Here is a 24,021-nt window from a genome sequence, read left to right on the forward strand (position 1 = left end):
CGTGTTATTCATACCTGGTACCATCATGACGTGTTATTCATACCTGGTACCAGCATGACGTGTTATTCATACCTTGTACCATCATGACGTGTTATTCATACCTTGTACCATCATGACGTGTTATTCATACCTTGTACGAGCATGACGTGTTATTCATACCTGGTACGATCATGACGTGTTATTCATACCTGGTACTGGCATGACGTGTTATTCATACGTTGTACCATCATGACGTGTTATTCATACCTTGTACCAGCATGACGTGTTATTCATACCTGGTACCAGCATGACGTGTTATTCATACCTGGTACTGGCATGACGTGTTATTCATACCTGGCACTGGCATGACGTGTTATTCATACCTGGTACTGGCATGACGTGTTATTCATACCTGGTACTGGCATGACGTGTTATTCATACCTGGTACTGGCATGACGTGTTTTGTTAACAAAATGACATGACAGCACGACATTAAGAGCCAAAACATAAGAGAGGCTTTCAAGATCTCATCAGATTCAACATCTTGGCAAAATCATAGTTGAATGAATGAAATTTTTAAAAGATACTTTAGCAATATATACCTTAGTGATGTATAGTCCTTTAAACTGCAATGGAAAAACTTCCTCCTAGAGCCAATTAGAGGCTGTAAAGACAAGTCGGTGATTTGATGGTTCTGTTAGTAGTTGATTTCGTAGAGGAGATTCAAACTACCAAAATTACGTGACGCGTACGAGAAGGTCTGAGTTAACTTTTCTATCCGCCGAAGATACAAACGACCTCATTCTAATTTTCCGTAAAAGTTTCTAACATTTGACCGTATATAGAGTGCAGGAGGATCATGCTTTGACGTTTCATAGATGTAGTTTTCAAGCATTTTTCTGTCTTATATATTCCATGTAAAACAATGATTCCACTTAATTTGGTAGTTAGGACTTTGATCCATACAGAGACAAATATTTGCATATTTATTTCAAATAAAGCATGCAAGAATATTTTACATTACTTGTAAAATTACCAGCATTAGATATTAGAATGATAAATATCAAGCAAAATTTTTTCACCTTAATCCTCAAGGAGATAACAACAATAATGATAACATGATAGCATTCATTCGCTTTTGTACTGATATCTTCATACTGTCGTAATGCAGATACTGCCACTGGTATTATATAAACTTCATGTTAAGACAAACAAAATTTTGAATCGATACTACACTCATCAGTAATGATATAGGCAATACGAGGCTTCGAGGCTTAGACTGGGAGGAGTGAGAGGTAAGGATAAACGGAGGGCAGAGGAAGAGAGGAGGAGGCCAGGAAGACTTTGATAGCCAAAACGAGATGATGAGGCATCAAAAGTGAACGCGCGTGACGGAAAATGAGGATGGGAGAGTCAGTGGCCTGCGTCTGCCATCCACCAGACTCCAGTGAACCAGAAAGATATAAAATCAACACCGTATCATAGTGATCGTTAAACCTTCCTCGCCCAACTGGAGATGGGCCACATCAGTCTGAGTGTCTCCACATCTGCCGCATTCCTCTGCTTACTGTAAACGGAAGTTTTTACTTTTCCTCTTACCGTCATGTCTGGTGAAGCCGAGTTCTGCATTAGCTTAACGCGTCCACCAGCTGGTATCTCAGTACATTCATTTCTCCTTTACCTATTACGGGGAACTGAGTCACTCTACTTCTGCACCTCGCCCGCCTACAGGATATAAGAGGGATATAAGAGCCTCCATACCACCCTTCACCCCCATAATGTAGCTCAGACCCTCTCTACTTCCGTACCCACTGGAGAGATACGCCCTCCTACAACACTCACGTAGAATGGATCAATGCCTTTATTCCCCCTTCACCAACGAGACGTAACTCAGTTCCTCCATTATTACCCTTACGCAGATGATGGACTGAGTTCATACCTTCTCTTCACCCCGAACAGCTCCAAGACCTGCATGGTAATTTCACTTTCCCCTGACATGTGTTTAAATCTCCTTGTCTCGTGGGTTTATCAGGTCTGATGTAATGGAAGGCCAACATCAGTATCCCTGCCTTTCGTTACGTGGGCATGATGAAAGTGAATCGTTACTTAACAAAAGAGGTTCCCTTGATATTGTTGGTCTGATGCACGATGAAAGTCCCAGCACGCAGGACGTCTTACAGAAGGTCGAAGCTAACCCCGTGACACATACATACACCACACATGCACAAAGACACACTCTCACAAATAAACTCGCAAACACGTACATACCATCATCCATACCATGATCCATCAACATGTACGATACTTAACGTCTGTCATAATGCATGTTACAATGCAATCCACACCACCAGCAGTGAATACGTAATACTGTGTTGTACTAATCATGGTGTATTCTGTTTAAAGTTTTGTGAGTTATCAAGTGTGAAACAAATTTCAGACATATAGAATATCTGTCTGTCTGTGTGCAAACACACACACACACACACACACACACACACACACACACACACACACACACACACACACACACACACACACACACACACACACACACACACACACATACACATATACATATAAACTGAGTTCTGCAAGAGTTAAAAGAATGATGTCAATCAATACAAAGTTTAATTCTACTGTGGAAATGAAGAAATAATGATTTCTCAAATCTGTATCGTTTTCCTGCTATACAGTGGCCGCCATGTCGCCCTCTGTAATCGCAAAGGCATGTCTTTGCTCAAATAGATTTTGGCATTTACTCTTTCTTCAAGCTGGTGGTCTGAGAAATCTTTCTGGTGTAATTTCTTTCGCATCATTTCCACTTTTATCCACGCTCTCTGTGTAGATAACTGCTACCGTGTATTGTCACTATCCAGTTCCTGATGCACTGTGGTGTCATTCTGTTCCATGAATTACCATTACTCAAGATGTGATTCCCTTTATATCGTTAAGTCGATCAACCTCCACAAAGAGATTAATGGCTATTGGACGAGGCTTTGACCACATCGTCAGAAGGGTAAACAAAGACGAGGATGTCCAGATTCCTACTGAAAGGTAAACAAGGAAATGAATTTGAGATAATATGAATGTCTTTTAACGTAATGACAATGTGGCAGATAATGTCACGAAAACATAATTATACAATTCCATCTGTGTCACTTTTTGAAGACTTGTGTTTCCCGTCGAGAATATTATATCATAAAGATTCATATTTCGGTGAAGAATACAGTGAAATTGAATAATTAAAAATTCATGACGTATGTCTATTACAAACACGGAATGATAGACACTGAAATGTCACATGTCAGGGAAATGTTAACAACGACTCTACCTAAAACCGTCATTTTGTGGACCGGGCCAAGAATGTGTCTTAATTATCATGCAAATGCTAATCAAACTGTAAGTCGCCAGGCAGTAAACACTGGCTTCTCTCTCTCATTGACTGTTTTAAAAACATCGTCCGTTTGTCGTACTAATGAAGTTTAGCTCATCACCGACGCATTCTCTTTGTCTTTAGATTTTTGTAGATTGTTTCTTCAAATACGTAGAATTATTTCTGTTCATCTGTTCAACAGAGATACGTGTTTGTCAAGTAACCCACCAAGCAAATGTAAGCCCCACTTAGCCAACGTGATTTCGATTGGATGTTGTTTATCTTGGAGATTAATGGTAGACTTTGTGTGGCTGTCCTGTGTCTCAGTGTCCTTATCAAATAGTCTATAGTATCATGTACATACAAGTGCAACGTCCTTCGAACTCTATTACATTCAGCGGGGTTTCAATCCTGAATCCCTTAGTGTAGAGAACTGGAAGTAGATTTTCGTTGGACGTGTGAATAATGGATGGCAATACTTACCTCCAGAACACAGTAGTTCATATAGATAAAGATACGAGGAAGCCTCCTCGTTCATCATCATGAAGTCGAGATTCCAAGGAAGCTGGCGAGAAGTATCAGGAGGTAAACTGAAAAATATGGTCAGGGAGTTTGGGAGTATCTACAGGTATTACAAAATACATAACCAAAAACCTCATCGACTTATGACCATGAGAAGACACTGACTGTATAGAAAAACAACCCGTTTTATCATTCTTGTATTTCGCATCGTCTTCAAAAATTTCAGGTTAGTTATTCCTATCATAAAACGCTGGACCAGTAACTGTCTGCGGCTCAGACTTGTGCAGGAATGAGTTTTACGCAGACACCTGTGTCGCGGCGTCCATCACCTGCTGCACAGGTGGCTGGATTGTTGAGAGTGTCGGAGCAGCGAGGGAGGCAGGAGCCGGTGAGGTTGGCAGCCTTATATATCTGGAACATCCCCCAGCTGACAGCCTCCTCCGTCAAAGGAAGCTTCCCTCCTCTACCAACATCGTTTATCAATATGTTATCGGAGTTTCGTCCACATTGTTATTATTCATAAGATTCATACCACGTTGTACATATGTGTGTGTGTGTGTGTGTTTGTGTGTGTGTGTGTGTGTGTGTGTGTCTGTAGGATTACTCTGTATGATTAATGTCTGTGTATTACGGGATGAGAGTTTTACATTCGTGTCAGTACTTTATTGACATTGACAATAACTCACCAGTCACCATGACAAAGTCAAAATGATATAGAAAAGGATATAAAAAAGGCTTGGCCTTTTGTGACAGAGATGTAAGGAGTTTCCATGTCACTCATCTGACTACAGGAAAGCAGTATGGTATAGCATGTACTACTTAATACGATAACAGCTGTATGTAGGAGTGTAGGTTTTAGACAAGACTCATATTGAGAGTAGCAATAGCACAGTCTTTAAGTCTGACGATAATGAAAGCTTTTCTTGACCCAGAATCAGTGAATCAGGACACTAGTAACTAATCAAGTCCAAGAAAGAAAAAAAATCGAAATATAAGAGACGAGAGAGACGGATGAAGTACGATACAGCCAGGGTGGCTGACGAGTGATGGGTCTCTTTGAATGAAGGATGTTTATGAGTGATACACACACACACACACACACACACACACACACACACACACACACACACACACACACACACACACACACACACACAAGTACTGCAGCTGTATATATGATACTCACAGCTTTATATTACTATAATGTGATTCTCATCTAATGTCTGTGTAATAAGTTTCGGATAGCCCAGCCAGCTTCTTTTGCCCTGAACCTATAAGGAAATGTTGATTCAGTACAAAAAAAAATATATGTCGAACGGGAGTATGAAAAGGAACACTCGTAATTGACTGAAAGAGTTGCTCGGGGTGATCATAAAACAGGGTGTAGCCAGGTACTGAAGATTCCACTCATGCAAATGATGCTGTGAATTAGATTTAGAAATACCAGGAAATAAAATATTATGGCATTATTGTACCAGTCAGAATGTTATGAGTACAAGAGAGCGTCCCACACAATTTCCCTACTCTCTGCCCAACATTCAAGGAAGGTAGTATAGTCTAATTATTACTTTGTTTCTTTATGTGAGCCGACATAACACAATCAAAATTTGTTCCAGTCATAGCAATCTTGGACAAAAAAGAAAAGAGATTGTGAAACAAAAAATGCGGACATTTATCTGGGTTCATCGGGTATTTGAAGACTTGACTTCCAAAAATGAAAAGATATAAGAGAAGGAAAGACGAGTAACAGGAGACCATCTACGGCGTCACTGTTCGAAAAAACCCAAGAGTCATCATGAGGGTCAACAGTGCAGTGTATGGATGATCACACATACTGTGAGCAGCAGCAGCAGTCAGGCTCGTGACGCAGGACTGGGTTAACCACTGGGATACATGACAACAGCTCGCGGGAACAGTGGGTGAAGATCGAGTAATACTAAGTTTCTTGTTTTCATCATAAATACTTAGCTTTCACAGTAAAGATTTGGAGCTTTAATCATTGTCAGGCAAGAAGCGTCTGTAAGAGTAAGCGACAACCTTCTCTTGGTGAATCACATAAGGATTATGATTGTTTGCGACGTGGTATCAAGAATTCAAGAATGAGGTGCTCAGAACTGGTTGACTGGATCATAAAAACTCATGTTAAGACAAAGAGGCTATGCTCATGTTTATGATAGGTATAATGAGAGAGAGAGAGAGAGAGAGAGAGAGAGAGAGAGAGAGAGAGAGAGAGAGAGAGAGAGAGAGAGAGAGAGAGAGAGAGAGAGAGAGAGCCGGTGCTCTTTTATATCTATTTGCCTCAGGTAATTTTTTTCCTGAAAAGAAATCAGTTCAACACGCGCTATATGTGGACGACGACTCTGGATTTTCCCAGTGGTCACATCCATCGCCTACTGTCAGCAGCACCCGCCCCTGGCAACTTCCACTGGGACGACACACAACTCTAGTGGAGGAGACATGGTGTCCGTGAGGGATCGCCCCATATGTAACGGCCTTCAAGGAACATTTGAGAGCTTAGAAGCTACAACTCACCTCCCGTTAACCCCTCAACCACTTGCCTATACAAGACAGTTTTGCTGTGTTTTTCTAACAGATCAAACGAAATTTTGGCTTTCTTACGTTCTTTTCGTCCCTTTGCAAAGTGTCGTTTTCTTGGAAATTTCTCTTTATATGTTCTATTTTCACACTTTATGTTAATTTCACCCGAACTTCTATCTTTTCTTCTAAACTTAGATGCATTTCATATACCTTACGTTTTAACAACTTTAGTTCACTGTAACTTTCCCCGAGTTTTTATTCAAGATAACCCTGTCTTTTTACCAACCCATGATTGTTTCTTTACATTCGCTTCCATTTCTGGCATTTATGTATTTACCGCAGTTAACCTCTGTTTTACCGTCTAGTTTTGAGTTTCTGTTTTCGTCTTGGTGTGGTATTATGGGTGGCTGTTATGTATGGTGTTTCGCTTTTTACAGACAAATGATACTGTTGCGATAAGGTAGGAAACACAACTGCGCAATAGATTTCTAATTAACAGATTCCAGTTTCATTTGCACAGCAAAACAATATAACGGCATAAGTAAGGTACTGAAACAAACTCCGATTATAATCTTATGGTTAATACAACCCAAAGTTAACTTACCAATCAATATGAAAACATATGTATTAAAGAATACGTTATTTCTTTTATGATCAAATGAATGTAGCATTACCTTGTGATCTTAAAATTTTGTCCACCTGCGTCATGCATGAGCCAAGCAAATGGATCATCAACTGAAAAATATTCGTCTGACTGACTGCACTAAGCCTTTTTCCCGGCGCCACACCTGAGACCAATATTGTTTGGACGTGACTATTTGTTTGAGTCGGGCTCCACCTCTCGATAATGGTGAAGTGACTGATGAGGGGAGGGAACGAAGAGAGAGAGAGAGAGAGAGAGAGAGAGAGAGAGAGAGAGAGAGAGAGAGAGAGAGAGAGAGAGAGAGAGAGAGAGAGAGAGAGAGAGAGAGAGAGAGAGAGAGAGAGAGAGAGAGCGAAGTACAAAAAGAAAGAGGGGGTAAAACTAGACAAACAGAAGTAAAGTGAGGAGACAGAACTGAATGCCATTTTTTGCTGTCAATCTCTCTTACGTTAACAGTGATGTGTGGACTCCAGACCCAAAAGTCAAGCACCAACTTGCTGCCCTCACTCTGCAGGGTTAATACACGTATCATATTGTCTCACACATTCTCTGTGAGTGATCTCTGACGTAGGATAATTCAGTCGATCTCGGCAGGCAGGATCCTTCATCAGAAACACAGATAGTCTCATAATGTTTACTCCACATTCTCTCCTTCTATTATTACTTCATTTTCCATTAAGTCATCGTCCGCACCACTCAAGCTTCTCTGCCATGACTTGTCGCCTGGTCCAACAGACAACATTTGCACAGATCTCTATAGCGCAGTTTTTCTTCAAATAAATCACACCTTCCTCCGCTAACATACATTGCTTTTATTCAACAAAATTTACAAACACATTTCTTGTTATCATCTCTCCCAGCACTCAACACCCACCGTTACTCTCACCCTTGCCAGCAGACCTTTCCATTGCTTCCCTCTCCTGATCAACAGTCCATCGAGCCCCACTTTCATCTGGTCAATAACAAACTTCAATATTCCATCTATACATCTGTCCCCCAAGCACAAACTTCCCCTTTTGGCCTCTTTTCCCTCCTGGTTACCATTCTTGTTGAATTCTCCCACAACTTTTACACAGTAGCCATAGAAACACTACCCTTCGTTGCTGACACAAGATATCTCCTCATAAACAATCCTCAGCTAACATCATATTTTCATCAATGGTCTTACCAAACGCTCTCTTCCCCTCCCTCTTGCATTGTTTGTGGGAACACATCAACCTGGTCCACACTCGCAGGTAGCAGTCCCTCAGTCAGCATCCACTCATCGTGTTCCTGTCAACTACTTAAATCTTTGCGATTTCATCATAACACCTCAGCACTACATCACACAGTGGCTTCCTGACAACATAAAGTCTACATCGTGCACTAATGTCAACTATCACTCTCCTAGCTCTTGGCAGGTATGACTCCACCCTGCACCCTCACTTTACCCTGAATGACCAACCACTCCCATTCCATGAACCACAAACCATTCGAGGAATCACCCACAACACACTTACCATTCACTCTCCACACCACAGACATTAATATAAAGCTCATCAACAAACTAAATGCCCTCACAACACACACTGGTGCCAGTCTCGAACAAGGAAAAGAAGCCATCGGTATCCTATACAAATAACATTGGCGCTTCATCCAAACATTGCTTCACAAACAACTACAGCAGAGCTGCAAACACAAAATACAGCTGTCAGGGCAGTCAACGCTCGTTTAGTAACTACACACATCAAGAACTTACATAAAAACGAAAAAAAATCCCGCCTTAGCTTGATGGACATCCAGTTTTATAAAGCAACAATGACTTCTGCCACGCGAACACTTCATAACCACCTTCTAGCCTTCATGTAGATACAAAAGATCCCCCCAGCCTTACCCTGCAGCCACCTGCAGTCATGTATCCCCAACCCACTACCACCATCACCACCAGCACCACCACCACACCAACAACAACAGCCAGCAAAAACAGCTTTGACAAAACACATTCATTCTGAATAGCCCGACAAAGCAAACAACATTCCCCACAATCTTATCCTAAAATATGTTACCAAACTTACACTGACTCTTCCTTCCAGACGTTCCTTGATGGATCCGGGTCCTTGACTCCTCTCTTCCACCCTCGCTTCATCCCCAGTGCTCCACCCGCTGCCACGTCCATGCCCATTTACGTAAACAGTCCAACTCTTTCAGGTCCTCCACATACAAGCTTGTGATCAAAACCCGAAAAAGTAGGAAAATATATAGAACGTACATATAGATGATTAGATTGTCTGTATAGGATGACACATGATGGATGTTGGGAGGAAGTGTTCCATATCTAAGATCTTGGAGAACTTAGATTATTATATATACTCCTGGTCTGGAAAGTGGAAGTTATGAAGATCTGAGTGAGCACTTCTGGAAGAATGATCTCTGAGACATAATAAAGGTGGTGAAACGAGCTACTATGCAGCGCGTAGAGCTCAGGGGTGGTCGTGCTACCAGGTAGGGATGGTCGTGCACGATCCAGGAACGTATGATTGACAAACAAGAAGACTGGTCGGGCGTGGTGACTTTATGCGAGGTGAACGCTACGTTAACTATAGGAGCTGTATATTTCTGCATCATTAACGAAAAAAGTTAACATTTAACAGTGTTATGATTTGGCAGTGAGAGTACATTCACCACAAGTTTGTTAGAATGAGGTTGGTGAAAATGTTAGGAAAGCAACTTAGATGAGCTTGGAAAAGGCGCAGATAAAGTATACTATGGGAATGTACTCTGAAAAATGATACAGAAGAGTAAGGTGAATCTACTGGATACAACAGAGATGAAAGAAAAAAAGAATGTGTGTTGCCATTACAAAAAGAGTCAATGAATTACTTGGAGTTAAAGACACAGCGTGAGGTAGGGCTGCACTGTGTCCCTCGGATTGCCTAGGCAGATAGAACATAATGAGGGATCACGGCAATTAGGGTATATTGTGGGTGAAGACCAGACAAACAGGGAAAGAGGGTGAGTCTGTAGGGGTTTTGTTTTAATCTGTGACAAAATGGCTGTAAAATGACAAAACATTTTAGGGGAAAATAAAATGAAAACTTCGAACATTGTTTGAGATGGAGATCTGGAAAGGTGTGGCAGCAATAATGTATCAGAAATCCCCACCACCTGCCCCACCCCACCACAGTTCTACTGAGCTGAAGGAGGTTTGAGAAAGTTCCAAAGCAAGGATAGTGAAGGCGAAGTTGTAGATGCTGAGATATTGGAGTGGTGGAAGGAAAGCAGGTGGCCATATCTCTGACGGAAGTTATTATGGGTATAATCGTGAATGCAAGTTTAAAGAGATCTGCTGCGAGGCATAACCCAGCCTACCCTGACCTACTGTAGTGAGACATGGTTATAGTTCACCAGACAGATAGGTTTAATATCAACACTGCAGGAGGGTCTTTTCAAAAGGTGGGTGAGCAATAAGAACAGCGTGCAGGGAGGGACTTGAAATATTAGAGGGAGATATGGAACATAGAGATTGTACATGTGATATACAGACAGGAGTTTTAAGATAGTGTTGTATACAGAAGAAGAAAATGATGATGATGTTGATGGTGATGATGATGATAAGTGAGAATCTAGAGGAAGAGATCAAGAAAGTTGATGAATTTAGTTGACAGAGACACTTTTGCTATTCCATTATTTTCTGTATTGTTGGCAGAGCGTTGTTGTTACAAACCTTTGTGTATTAGTAATACTTACAGTTGTGACTGCACTCATGTTACCTGCAGTCTTGCTAAAGTACTCGTAATGTCAAAAATAACTGTAGACTTTTTAACTGTAGTCCTACAGAGCATGCGATAGAAATGATCACACATTATTTGTCACATCAGTGATGACATTATCAGTTGTAGCAGATGATGGTAGTAAAATCGTATTAGTAGTAATAGTATAGCCATAGCAGCATTAACAATGGCAGTAATAGTAGTCGTAGCAGTAGTAGTAGAAGTAGCAGTAGTAGTCGCTGTAGTAGAAGCAATAGTAATAGCAGTAGTAACAATATCATAGTAGTAATAGTAACAGTAGTAGTATTAGTAGCAGCAGTAACAATAGCAAACGAGGGACTATAAATAAAGACAGAAATGAAAAGGGAAATGATTGGTTATAATGAAGGAGTAATAATGGTAAAGATTACAGCACTGATACCAGCAATAACCTCTGAACTGCATCACTAGCAATACTAGAACTAACCATCAACTCCACTGTGGTGCTGGGAACAAGAATAGGAGTGTTCTGGCACGAAATCATTTGGCAGAGTTGCAGAAAACAGAATAATAAAGCAGCGCAAGTAATTATAACCACTGGAAAGAAAAGTGTCGTACCTTATTTGTGTACTTATTTATTTTCGCCATACAAGCACGTAATCTTAGAAAAATAATTTCCTAATATACCCCCACACGAATATACCTTAGTTAAGGGTATACACTTATTGCCAGCACAAACGCGAGTCATAAAAGGGAAAGATTAAAGGAATATGAAGCATATAATTAAGGCTTTGAAGAACACTTGGTGAGTGGATGAGAACTTGGAGGAACCATTACGTCACCAGCTGTGAAAACGTTGTGTTTGTATAACGAACGTATCAGTCGTGTGAGGTGGATGGTAATACCATCTCTTTGTTCTGTCTGCAATGTTGTTATTAGGACATTTCTGGACCTCTAAATTCCAACATGGTGGTTATATTTAGCAGAGCATATACAACCTGAAGGTCACATGATGCGAGGCATAATAAGGGATACTGTAGTTAGTTCCTTACATATGTTGGTCTGACATGACACATGGATTATGTGAGTCATGTAATGAATTTCATGTTACCTTGCAGTAAAATATGGACTCGCCTTCACGGTTATTATGCTGGTAAATTAATTTTGATTTTACCATCGTACACACAAACAAACACACACAAAAAACTTTTGCAATGAACTTTCTCTAATAAAGGCAATTTTCCCTCACATTATCTCATAAATTTTTTATTCAAAGTACAAATCCGAATGAAAGTTATGAAAATCTGTTTCCTAGAATACAATGTACGATTTAGTTATGCAAGAAAAACTTTTTCAACCTGACTCCGGAAGCACACACACACACACACACACACACACACACACACACACACACACACACACACACACACACACACACACACACAACACACGTTAATCACATACTCTCAGGACGGCACTGATGTGGCTCCTGCACCTCCAAAGCAGCGTTGCAAATAATAAACTGACTGCTGTAGAAGAATGAGAAGCTCATTATCAAGAAAGTATTCCTCTGGTCTGTTAACAATGATACAATCTCGTCAGACTTGAATCCAGTCTCGGTGTAACTTCATGCAGGCTGAGTACGGTAACGCCATGAAGAGGATAGTAATAAACCAAAATGAAATAATTCCTAAGTCCTGGCGTTACTTTGCTGAGGGAACCGTCTTCAGAGCAGTCAATACCATGTTGACACATGTACGATATAAGACATATATACGATATAAGACATACGATATAAGACATAGATACGATATAAGACATATATACGATATAAGACATATACGATATAAGACATATATACGATATAAGGCACATATACGATATAAGGCATATATACGATATAAGACATATATACGATATAAAAATGAGAAGAAATGTGTGTGTTGGGTGAGCAGCCACGTTGGCTCACTATGAATGCGATCACTCGGATGGAAACTGTGTGTCTGGAAATTTTTTTCTGAATGCATATTCGGCTGGCTTGGTGTGGCACGGTCTGGAATGGTCTCATGGATATATCTTTCACTATGACCCTCAACAACGATGACCTTTCCAACATTCTTTAAATATCTTGTAACGATCACATTCACAGCTGTCTCAAGTTGTTTTCATAAGTTTCTTTAAAAAAAAATGATCACATCTACATATGTAAATCTTGAAAGTACACAAGGTTTTTCAAAACTTACCAAACTGTCACTTATGTCGAAACTGGTCGATAATATGAATTTAAGGTTTTCAAATATTTCCTCATTTTCATCATTTCAATTACATTTTCATATTGTAAATCAAAAGTGGGATGTTCGAAAATAAAAGGAAATGCATGAAATTACTAATTCCTGCGCCATCTTTCTTCTTTTATGAATCAGAAATGAGAAAGAAAAGCTTGGCAAAAGGCTCACTCACCTCCATTGTTGCACATAATTCCCTCTCTGGTTTCTAATGCATATTGATGAGGAGGAACAGACCTTGCAAGGGAAGTTGCTGGTAAGATCATATACAGGTCAGAGATACTGGAGGCTGGGAGGAACTGCCAGCCTCCCAGGATAATAACAAGGTTATGAGGGAGTTGCCAGTCTGTCTAGCTCATAATCGGAGATGTGTGCATGCTGAGAAGGTTGTGAGGGAGCTTCCTTCCTGCCGCCCTCTCTGGGTTATACACCGGTGAGAAGATTGTGATGGAGTTGTATAACTACCTGACGACCTTCCTGCATGGGTTATACACTGGTGAGAAGGTTGGAAGGGATCTGAGAGCCTGCTTTGCTTGCCTGTCTGGGTTATACATTTGTGAGAAGGTTATGAGGGAGCTGCCTGCCTGCCTTTTATGTTATGAATTGATGAGAGGGTTATGAGGGAGCTGCCTGCCTGCCTGCATTGGTTATATACTAGAGATAAGTTTCGAGGGAGTTACCTGTTTGCTTGGATTATACCCTGGTGAAAAGGTTGTGAGGGAGTTGCCTGCCTGCCTCGGTTACAGTCTAGTGATAGGGTTGTTGTACAAATTACGACTACCTGAGTTATATTCTGGCGTGAAGGTCTGTGTATATGTGATTACTGTTTATGTGTTTGTTTGTGTTTGGATGTATGTGTGACTCATTCATTTCTGTCAACATTTATAGATAATTGATGTGTACATGAAGAAGGTGGGTAGACAGATATAACGCACTGAATCTGCCAGTGACTGTGCTCCACTGCAGAACGTAACTCTACGATAACAGTGGTAGTTCTGGCCTCCCTTATCTCCAATGCGAGGAAGGGAAATGGCGTGTGTGTGTGTGTGTGTGTGTGTGTGTGTGTGTGTGTTTGTGGTGGTGGAGGGAGAGTTAGCATGTATTGCAGATTTCCAAGGCGATGGAGCAGCGGTGGTCTGAGCTCTGGCTTTATCTTACTGTGATCTTTGCTGCAGGTGTTTATCTTTTTCATTTTCTATTTCACTGTTCTAAGATAATCATACCTACGTACATGTTGGTCTCTGATATGTGATTATTTCATGAATTTCAGGTGTTTCAAGTACGGCCATTTTCAGAGGTATTCTTTTTTTTGTCTGTTTATTGTAGTTCTTACATGTAATATTTCTGGTGTGTCCTGAGACTTTGTTTCACAAAGTAATATATTGTTTTCTTGTATGATTATATTTATGTATATGACCAGTGTGTTTACTCGTTTATTTGCCTTACTAACAGTGACCATCATCGTGTTAGGGAATCACTTGGCAACGATTCCAGCCACTATCATATGTTAGCCTCCCAGGTTAGGGACAAGGAATATTACATTTCCTTTCTATTTTGCTCAGGGATTTAAAAGCATTCTGTAAAGATACATTTGAAACTTTGAGTGGCAGAAAACAATTCAAAGAGAAAAAGAAAAATAATTTCTTTTTTCATTCAAAATTTCCAGACCCATTTCATTTCCATGCAGGAATTTAAAGATTTTTTCAGATATTTCTATGAATAGCTGGGGCAGTGTTTACCCTTGAGGATTGTTTACGCTACCGGTATCATTTTAGATTTCATTACATGGCAGCCGGTGAATACATTTTTCTATCTTCCTACCCTGTTTTCTACTAGTGAAATGAATGTTTTTTAAGCATACCACTTATAAGCTTTTCTCTCTAATGACAGCTCTACCTCCCGTATGAGCAAGGCCGTAAGAGCCAGATATATCAGAGTTCCTGCTCTACTGGCGCTAACTCTACCAGGTTCCCGGACAATATTGCCGTGAGAGCCCAGCTCTACAAGCCTCTACTCCAGAAACACATGTTGTTGGTAATTATCATTCTTATTCCGGTCGCTAAACCTTCCACGTGGGACACAGGGCGTTGCTCAGTACAACTAGCCAGGCTAGAGGTGAAGATCTTCGAATATGTAAGACAGACGATGACGCAAGTATCATCATGATTTTTCTACTCTGTTCTGTGCCTCGTTTGGTAGATCTTTAAGAGCAGTTTTCTACGGTAATGTCAAGGAGATATACGTAAATCTCAAGGTTCATATTCCTCGTAGCCACAGTATTATGTGATAAAGAAAGAGAAGTTATTCAAATTGCAGTAACATATAATAACAAAGAAAAGACTCAAATGTCGCACAAAATTGGTGCTTACCCACGCACAGCTGCCATCATGTCTGGATTTCTCCATGAACATCATCATTACCATCACCTCACAAATACACACGAAAAAATCTAAAAGTTACGCAAAATGAGAGGTTAAAAAGGACAAAAAATAAAACCTGAACACAGGATATACCTGGAAAAACTTATATAGAATATATCTATCAATGTACCTAACTATACATATATATATATATATATATATATATATATATATATATATATATATATATATATATATATATATATATATATATATATATATATATATATATATATATATATATATATATATGTATATATATATATATATATATATATATATATATATATATATATATATATATAGCTTGCGACTGCTATCCATAGCCCGTCTGCGCACAGGAGGACTATGTGTGGAAATAATTCTGAAGACAACTTTGTGGTGTCGAGGTGGTTTGATCGAGGAGTAACTTTAAGGGTAAAAATTGTGGACATCATAAAACTGTACATGGTTGACGCTGACAGAATCGAGGTATCTATTAATAGTTTTTTGGCACATTGAAACTCACGCTACAATGATTGACCCATATGTATAATACTGTGCTCTGAGTTGAGCAACACTAAATGTGACCCAAATTATAAAGATGGATGAAACAGTTTCGTTGCATCGGCACTGAACATGCACAGGGCTGTAAAAGGGCAAGCAACAGACTCGAATTCCAAGCTCTGCTCATCACCAGGGCTTAGACTGTCTGTCAGGTGTATTACCATCAAGCATTGAAGCGCCTGGAGGTACAACCTGGCAAAGCTAAGTTATGGTTTTTTAATAATTGCCTTCAGTCTGCGATAATACTTTCACTGTTAACAACTTGCCTCCCACACCATATATTCTTAATACCTTCCACAGAGCATCTCTATCAACTCTATCATATGCCTTCTCCAGATCCATAAATGCTACATACAAATCCATTTGCTTTTCTAAGTATTTCTCACATACATTCTTCAAAGCAAACACCTGATCCACACATCCTCTACCACTTCTGAAACCGCACTGCTCTTCCCCAATCTGATGCTCTGTACATGCCTTCACCCTCTCAATCAATACCCTCCCATATAATTTACCAGGAATACTCAACAAACTTATACCTCTGTAATTTGAGCACTCACTCTTATCCCCTTTGCCTTTGTACAATGGCACTATGCACGCATTCCGCCAATCCTCAGGCACCTCACCATGAGTCATACATACATTAAATAACCTTACCAACCAGTCAATAATACAGTCACCCCCTTTCTTAATAAATTCCACTGCAATACCATCCAAACCTGCTGCCTTGCCGGCTTTCATCTTCCGCAAAGCTTTTACTACCTCTTCTCTGTTTACCAAATCATTTTCCCTAACCCTCTCACTTTGCACACCACCTCGACCAAAACACCCTATATCTGCCACTCTGTCATCAGACACATTCAACAAACCTTCAAAATACTCATTCCATATATATATATATATATATATATATATATATATATATACATATATATATATATATATATATATATATATATATATATATATATATATATATATATATATATATATATATATATATATATGTATATATATATATATATATACATATATATATATATATATATATATATATATATATATATATATATATATATATATATATATATATATATATATATATATATATATATATATATATATATATGTATATATATATATATATATATATATATATATATATATATATATATATATATATATATATATATATATATATATATATATATATTGTTGTATGGTTGCGAGGCGTGGGCTATGGATAGAGTTGTGCGCAGGAGGATGGATGTGCTGGAAATGAGATGTTTGAGGACAATGTGTGGTGTGAGGTGGTTTGATCGAGTGAGTAACGTAAGGGTAAGAGAGATGTGTGGAAATAAAAAGAGCGTGGTTGAGAGAGCAGAAGAGGGTGTTTTGAAGTGGTTTGGGCACATGGAGAGGATGAGTGAGGAAAGATTGACCAAGAGGATATATGTGTCGGAGGTGGAGGGAACAAGGAGAAGAGGGAGACCAAATTGGAGGTGGAAAGATGGAGTGAAAAAGATTTTGTGTGATCGGGGCCTGAACATGCAGGAGGGTGAAAGGAGGGCAAGGAACAGAGTGAATTGGAGCGATGTGGTATACCGGGGCTGACGTGCTGTCAGTGGATTGAATCAAGGCATGTGATATATATATATATATATATATATATATATATATATATATATATATATATATATATATATATATGTGTATATATATATATATATGAGGGTTAGCATACCCTTTTCTCTAACCACTGTGTGGTTAAGCCTTACTAACAGCCTCATTCACAGGTGGCCCAAGGTAGTGTCCACAGTGGGTGGCGTTGTGATCGTCGCACTACCTTCAGTAACCGTCTTTGTGGCAGGTCGCTTCCTGGTGTGGCTGCGTGAGACTGACGGTTGCTGTACCAGGAAGCTGACCCCTGCAATCAGCAATGTGGTTTGTCATCAAGTGCTCAAGGGACGCCTATCGCAGGAGGGGATGACGCCAGCAATGTGACAGGACTGCCCACAGATAACGTCTAGGGCTACCAGGGACTATGGTGAGAGTCACAATGAAGACTGGCGTGGTGGAGAGTGTTATGTCTGTGTACCTCGCCGGGACAGTCTTAAGGAGCATTTTGCCGTTACGAACACTATAAACTGAAGGTACTTGCACATGTGAACTCGACTTCCTTTGATGTTAAGGAGAATAAACTTTCCACTTCTCACATCGTCTTCGATGAATGCTGTCAAAGTCAAACATATCTTCATTACTATTGGAAAATATCGAAATATTATGTTTGTGTGCACCAAGGGAAGTTTTCGTCCCTGAACAAATCCGAGACGAACAGGTCAGCAAAAGCTGTCGAAACTTAGCAAATGGAGAGTTGGTATATGGCTCATACTCGGAGGACTTGTCTTAAATTCACTTAAGGAAATAACTTCACATATTTCTTGTCTCTCTCTTTCACACATACATATTCCTTCAGTTTATTTGCTCCTGGATTGAATTCGCATTGCAACCTTCATCCACTCGAGCTATTCGCATTATTGTTTGCACTTGCTCAACCCCAGTGAATGGAAGGTAATGAGGAGAAGGACAGCGTAAAGGAAGGTCTCGATGCGAATGTTGTCGAGCAGGAAATAACATGCAAAATTTTGTTTTTGACAGGAACTTGGCGTCTGCATTTTATCTCATCTGCTGCCAGAGGGGAACTGTAAATGAGTTTTCTCCCAGTCAGGGATTACCATTTTGTTTTTCCTCTTGCTTCCATTTGAACTTCGACATCTATAATAAAAGCTGCTTCGTCATTAATATTTTCAATCATTTTTTTATCGCTGAAAATCAAAAATCATCCACTAGTCCTACATTTAGCAGGATTTCTGTTGGTTCAGTATGTAGGTCTCCTTTAGAGATTTCAGTAGAGGATAGTGGCTCGGGGTCATCCTTCATCATGTGTCAATGTTCTACACTAATTTCTTTCACTATCTAGAACCATTATGAATAACCCCTAATTTTTCCCTATGGTTGTGTTTACCCTGGCCTTGTACACCGTCAGAATAATTCTTTTCTCTACATAGATCTGTTGTGTTTCCTTCATTCTTTGTTTCAAACATTCTATACAAATTATATCTTTTTGCTTTCCAGCCTTTAGAACCTTCTACTTGTAGGTGGTTCTCTTCCTCTTCACATCATTGCTACGCTTTATCCAATAATCTCTTATGTGTGTTGATGAAAAGCTTATCTAAAAGTTGGCCGTTGATATTCATTTACTTTCAAATAAGGACCAGATTGTTGTCCTCATTCAGGCTCGTCTGCATGTTTGGTCGCTTTAGCCTTTATTTCGTCTTTCGTCAGGCTCACAACCATCACTCTTTTCCTTCAAGGTTTCCAACATGATGTTAGTGTCTTTAGACATAATGTACGTAAACACTGAACTATATTCCGAATCTAGAGGTAGGAGGCTGCCGGTTTTACATCCCTTGTTAGTGTTTTGTTGATGATAGAACCAAGTCTCTCAAATATTATCCTGCACGCTGCTCTTCGTCTCTGTTCCAGCGGTATATCCTAAAAGCTAAAGTGCTCTATCTAGACAAAGATAATACCTTACATGATCCGCCTGGTCTTTGGTGTAAACACAGGACGTATTTCAGTGCTGGTCTGGGATTACAGAAGCCTGGTGTCACCAGCTCACTCAGAAAAACATGATTGATGTCTGTTGTCGCTGCTGAGGCTGACTGCCTGAGTTCCACTCACTGAGGCAGACTCCTGGAGACGTTACCATGTTTTTCTTTCTCTTTTGCTGCTGTCAGCTTTAATCTAATCGAAAACAGTTTATGATAAAAGGATTTTTTCCCTGAAAAACATGTACATAAGTGCTTTATTGACTTTTAGTCTGATATTCTTTACCTCCAGTTTATACATAACGTTCGAACGTTTTGATGTTTAATGCTTATAAGTAAATGCACCAGTAAAGTTAAGAATCACATTTGCAATCGACATAGAATATTAATGCAATTCTTCTGACGTCTGAAAGCGAATGTAACCCCGTAATTAATTGTGTTCTCATTCAAACTGTTAAGAGGAAACTGATGATTAAAACGCTGTCTGTTGGCTGCAAAAATATGCTTGTATTTCACTCTATAATTCCACATTCCAATAACGGTGAATGAGTATTATGTGAGAGCTACAACTGCCTCGCAGTGACAAAGAAAGTGGATGGATAACGCTGAGTCCTTGTCGTTTTGTTCATGCATCGGTGAACCTCTCGTTTGGATGTAAAACTGGGGATATTGCAAATCAATTTTCATACGGTTTCTCGTAACGCTGTTTTCTTTTGATTTCCTTTAGTCTCACTGGGCGTATATTGGCAAGTTATAAGTTATAAGTTATAGAATTCATGAAAATGTCCGAGGCTGAAAACTAGCTTCAGTGTTTTAGTCATGAAGATTACTGGTCATGTCCGACTATCAATTCTTACATAAGAACATAATAGCCATAGGAGCATCCAGTCCGCTAAACTATACACAATACATGTTCTCTGGATCAGACCAATTAAAACAGGAAAAACTCGATCGTTTATAACATATGTTTCATGAAGCCTTCCACCGGAATTACAGCTTGGGAGAGTCATGGTCATATATAGTCACTTATACAAATTGTTATCGAAAAAAGAGCGCTGGGATTAGCAATAACTGATTAAGTTTATATTGTATATCATGGATAAATCCGTCATTTTTTCTGTCCACAAATATTAATCTCTTTCATGTACATCAATACATACAAGTATTTACATGATATTACATATCGTGTTATATAGAACACAGCCGCGGTAAAGAGGTTACAGCAATTATACCACAAAATTGAGATCTTATCTCGTTGTCTCTTCCTGTATGGAAGTTGATTCAAATGGCCTGTTGTACCGACACGTTTCATCTAATATTGAATGTCTGCATAATGTTCAAGATGACAGTAAAAGGTCAATGTGTAAACTGATTAGTTTATCCTATCCTTGTTTTCCTAAGTGTTGTCTGGGAGAATGCATTCAAGGGAAAAGTTAGCGAGGGAATTACGCCTTGAACAGTCCACCTCAGTATCACAAAAATAAACTGTGGCGGATAAACCATCTGAACAACAGTAGCCACATAAATACGTTTTAGAGAACGTTTCCCACAATCATGTGAACATATCAGCAATATTTTCCAGAGATATTACCAGTGATTTTCGAAATAAGCGGAGGTTGCCTCGCCATTGAACCTCAAAAATGAAACTCTTCGCTGAACCCATTAGCATATACACGTTTCACTTTTGGTGCTTGATGAAGAAAGAAAGTATGAAGATTTATTTCATCCACAATTTTCCAAAAGATAAAGGTCATTTGGTGATGCGCGTAATATGGGCAGCACACAAGAGCCACATGATGGCAGAGACCTGGAAGCACCCAGCTCCTGGGACCACACGCTGAGGTGATGTATACAGAAGAGGTAAAGGAATCCAGCAGCTGGGAAGAGATGTGAATCGAGCTTGAGGTAACGATTCCTTACTTTTACTGATATATATATATATATATATATATATATATATATATATATTTTTTTTTTTTTTTTTTTCATACTATTCGCTATTTCCCGCGATAGCGAGGTAGCGTTAAGAACAGAGGACTGGGCCTTTGAGGGAATATCCTCACCTGGACCTCTTCTCTGTTCCTTCTTTTGGAAAATTAAAAAAAAAAAAAAAAAAAAAAAGAGAGGGGAGGATTTCCAGCCCCCCGCTCCCTTCCCTTTTAGTCGCCTTCTACGACACACAGGGAATCCGTGGGAAGTATTCTTTCTCCCCTATCCCCAGGGAATATAAATATATATATATATATTTTTTTTCACACTATTCGTCATTTCCCGCATTATATATATATATATATATATATATATATATATATATATATATATATATATATATATATATATATATATATATATATATATATATATATATATATATATATATATATATATATATATATATATATATATATATATATATATATATATATATATATATATATATATATATATATATATATATATATATATATATATATATATATATCGTATCAAATAAACTGCTAGGGGTTGGATTAGTTCATACACACTCACTTTACCTTTTACTCGTAAGGTTTAATCGAGTTGTATAATCACGTGTTGATCCCATGTGTGGGGAAGGTATGGCACCTGATAATGTCTTCAAGAACATCAAGCTGGTCACCTTTCCAGATGATCCATAACCATCCCAAGCCACTACGTCTGGCTCTTCCATGCTTGGACTGCTGTAGTCTCAACGCTCTGCAATATGTATGTAGGGCACTAGAGAGCACTACTCCAGACCAAATTTAATGAATCCTTTGTGTATATAGAGTAACTACTCAAGCGAGAATGATTCTCGACATTTGAGCGGTAAGAAGATTTAATGATGAACATTTTCTTGACTTGCGTGTTGTACTGATATAATTTTTCACAGAAAGAGGCTGGGATCAGCTGCGTCATGGATAGACAATAATGAAGTTTTTTTGCTATAAGTGAACTGGGAGATTAGATGTATGAATGCGCGTTTCACATCCTTTTAATTGTTATGTTCATCATTTCTCAAGGAGGGGCTTGTAGATGTATTACAATTAAAGAAATGCTATAATCAGCAAAGACGTTCTCCATCCATATTTCCCTCCTGCCGAATTAGGTTCGTTTACATGATACGCCTCACAACACGGGGAAGAGGTTGCCAGGAAATCGTTATATAATTGGAGCATGAGAGTGGTGACTGACGGCCCCAGGCCTTATCCACACCCTCCGGAGCCTGACATAAATAGAAAGTAATTATCCAGGTCAAGTCAATAGCCTTTGACGTTGATTGCGGTTAAGAGGTCTTAACGACGTAATTTTCATTGGGCATCGTTATAGCCTCTTACATGTCCAAGATCATCTCACATATCTTTTATCAATAATCTGTTGACATTTTATGTTGAGTCCCCGCAAGTGTAGCGACAACCTGGCCGAAGACGAAGTCGAGTCCAGGCTAATACGGAAGAGTGACAGGTTCGAACACTCAGCTTTTGTAGCCAAACCATTCTAGAAGGATGTATTAATCTTTGGTTATTTGTTATGATTAATGATGATTATTCATGTGTCACTCTATGAGGTGAAGATGACCGTATCCCAGCAATGTGTGGAGCGAGAGACGGACACTGCCAGTCGTACTGGGTCGTCAGCAGAGAGGCAGTAATGAAACACTGAGGCAAAAGTTACTAGACAGGATTCAGTTCTCAAAGTTGTCTTTCTCAAGAGAATATTCCCTGAGGAAGCCAAATGTCGAACATGTGGCTTGTGTCTCATTGCTCCTAACGACCAGTCGCTCAGAATGAACAACACGCTTCAGCTGAACTGCGTCAACGAAGATAAAGCATTGTACTGAACTGATAATATTCCGTGGTTGTTGTTATCGTTTAAGTAGTTGAAATATTTACACTTCAGGAGTTGTAACATTTCATTCTATGCTTTAGAAGCCACAGAGTTTAAAATCCAGTGACTAAATCAGCAGTGATACTGACGTTGCAAAAACACTACCTTACAAGTGTCAGTCAAGCATTCAAAGTTTTGTAGGTAAATAAATCCTTTAGATTCTTCAGCGATACAATGATAAACGAATGGTTTGGTGTGGAGACGAACACTAGTAAATCAAGAATACAAGTAAATTAGGAATATCAAGGTAGTGATTAGCTGTAGATTACTTTCAGTGGATGTGCAGCAACAGAACTACATGCAGACCGGTGACTGATAATTGCCCCGGGAAATGTACTTAACATTTTCAAATTTATGAAGATAATGGCGAATTCCTATTGGTAAAGTTCAGGGAACATAAATGAATAACTTAAATGAGAGGAATTCTATATTGGGAGGGTTACCTCGTGATAATGCATGCAATCGCTCAGGAGTACAGCAGGTCACGTAAT

Source organism: Panulirus ornatus, chromosome 4 (assembly GCF_036320965.1).
Source record: "Panulirus ornatus isolate Po-2019 chromosome 4, ASM3632096v1, whole genome shotgun sequence".
In the NCBI taxonomy this organism is placed as follows: domain Eukaryota; kingdom Metazoa; phylum Arthropoda; class Malacostraca; order Decapoda; family Palinuridae; genus Panulirus; species Panulirus ornatus.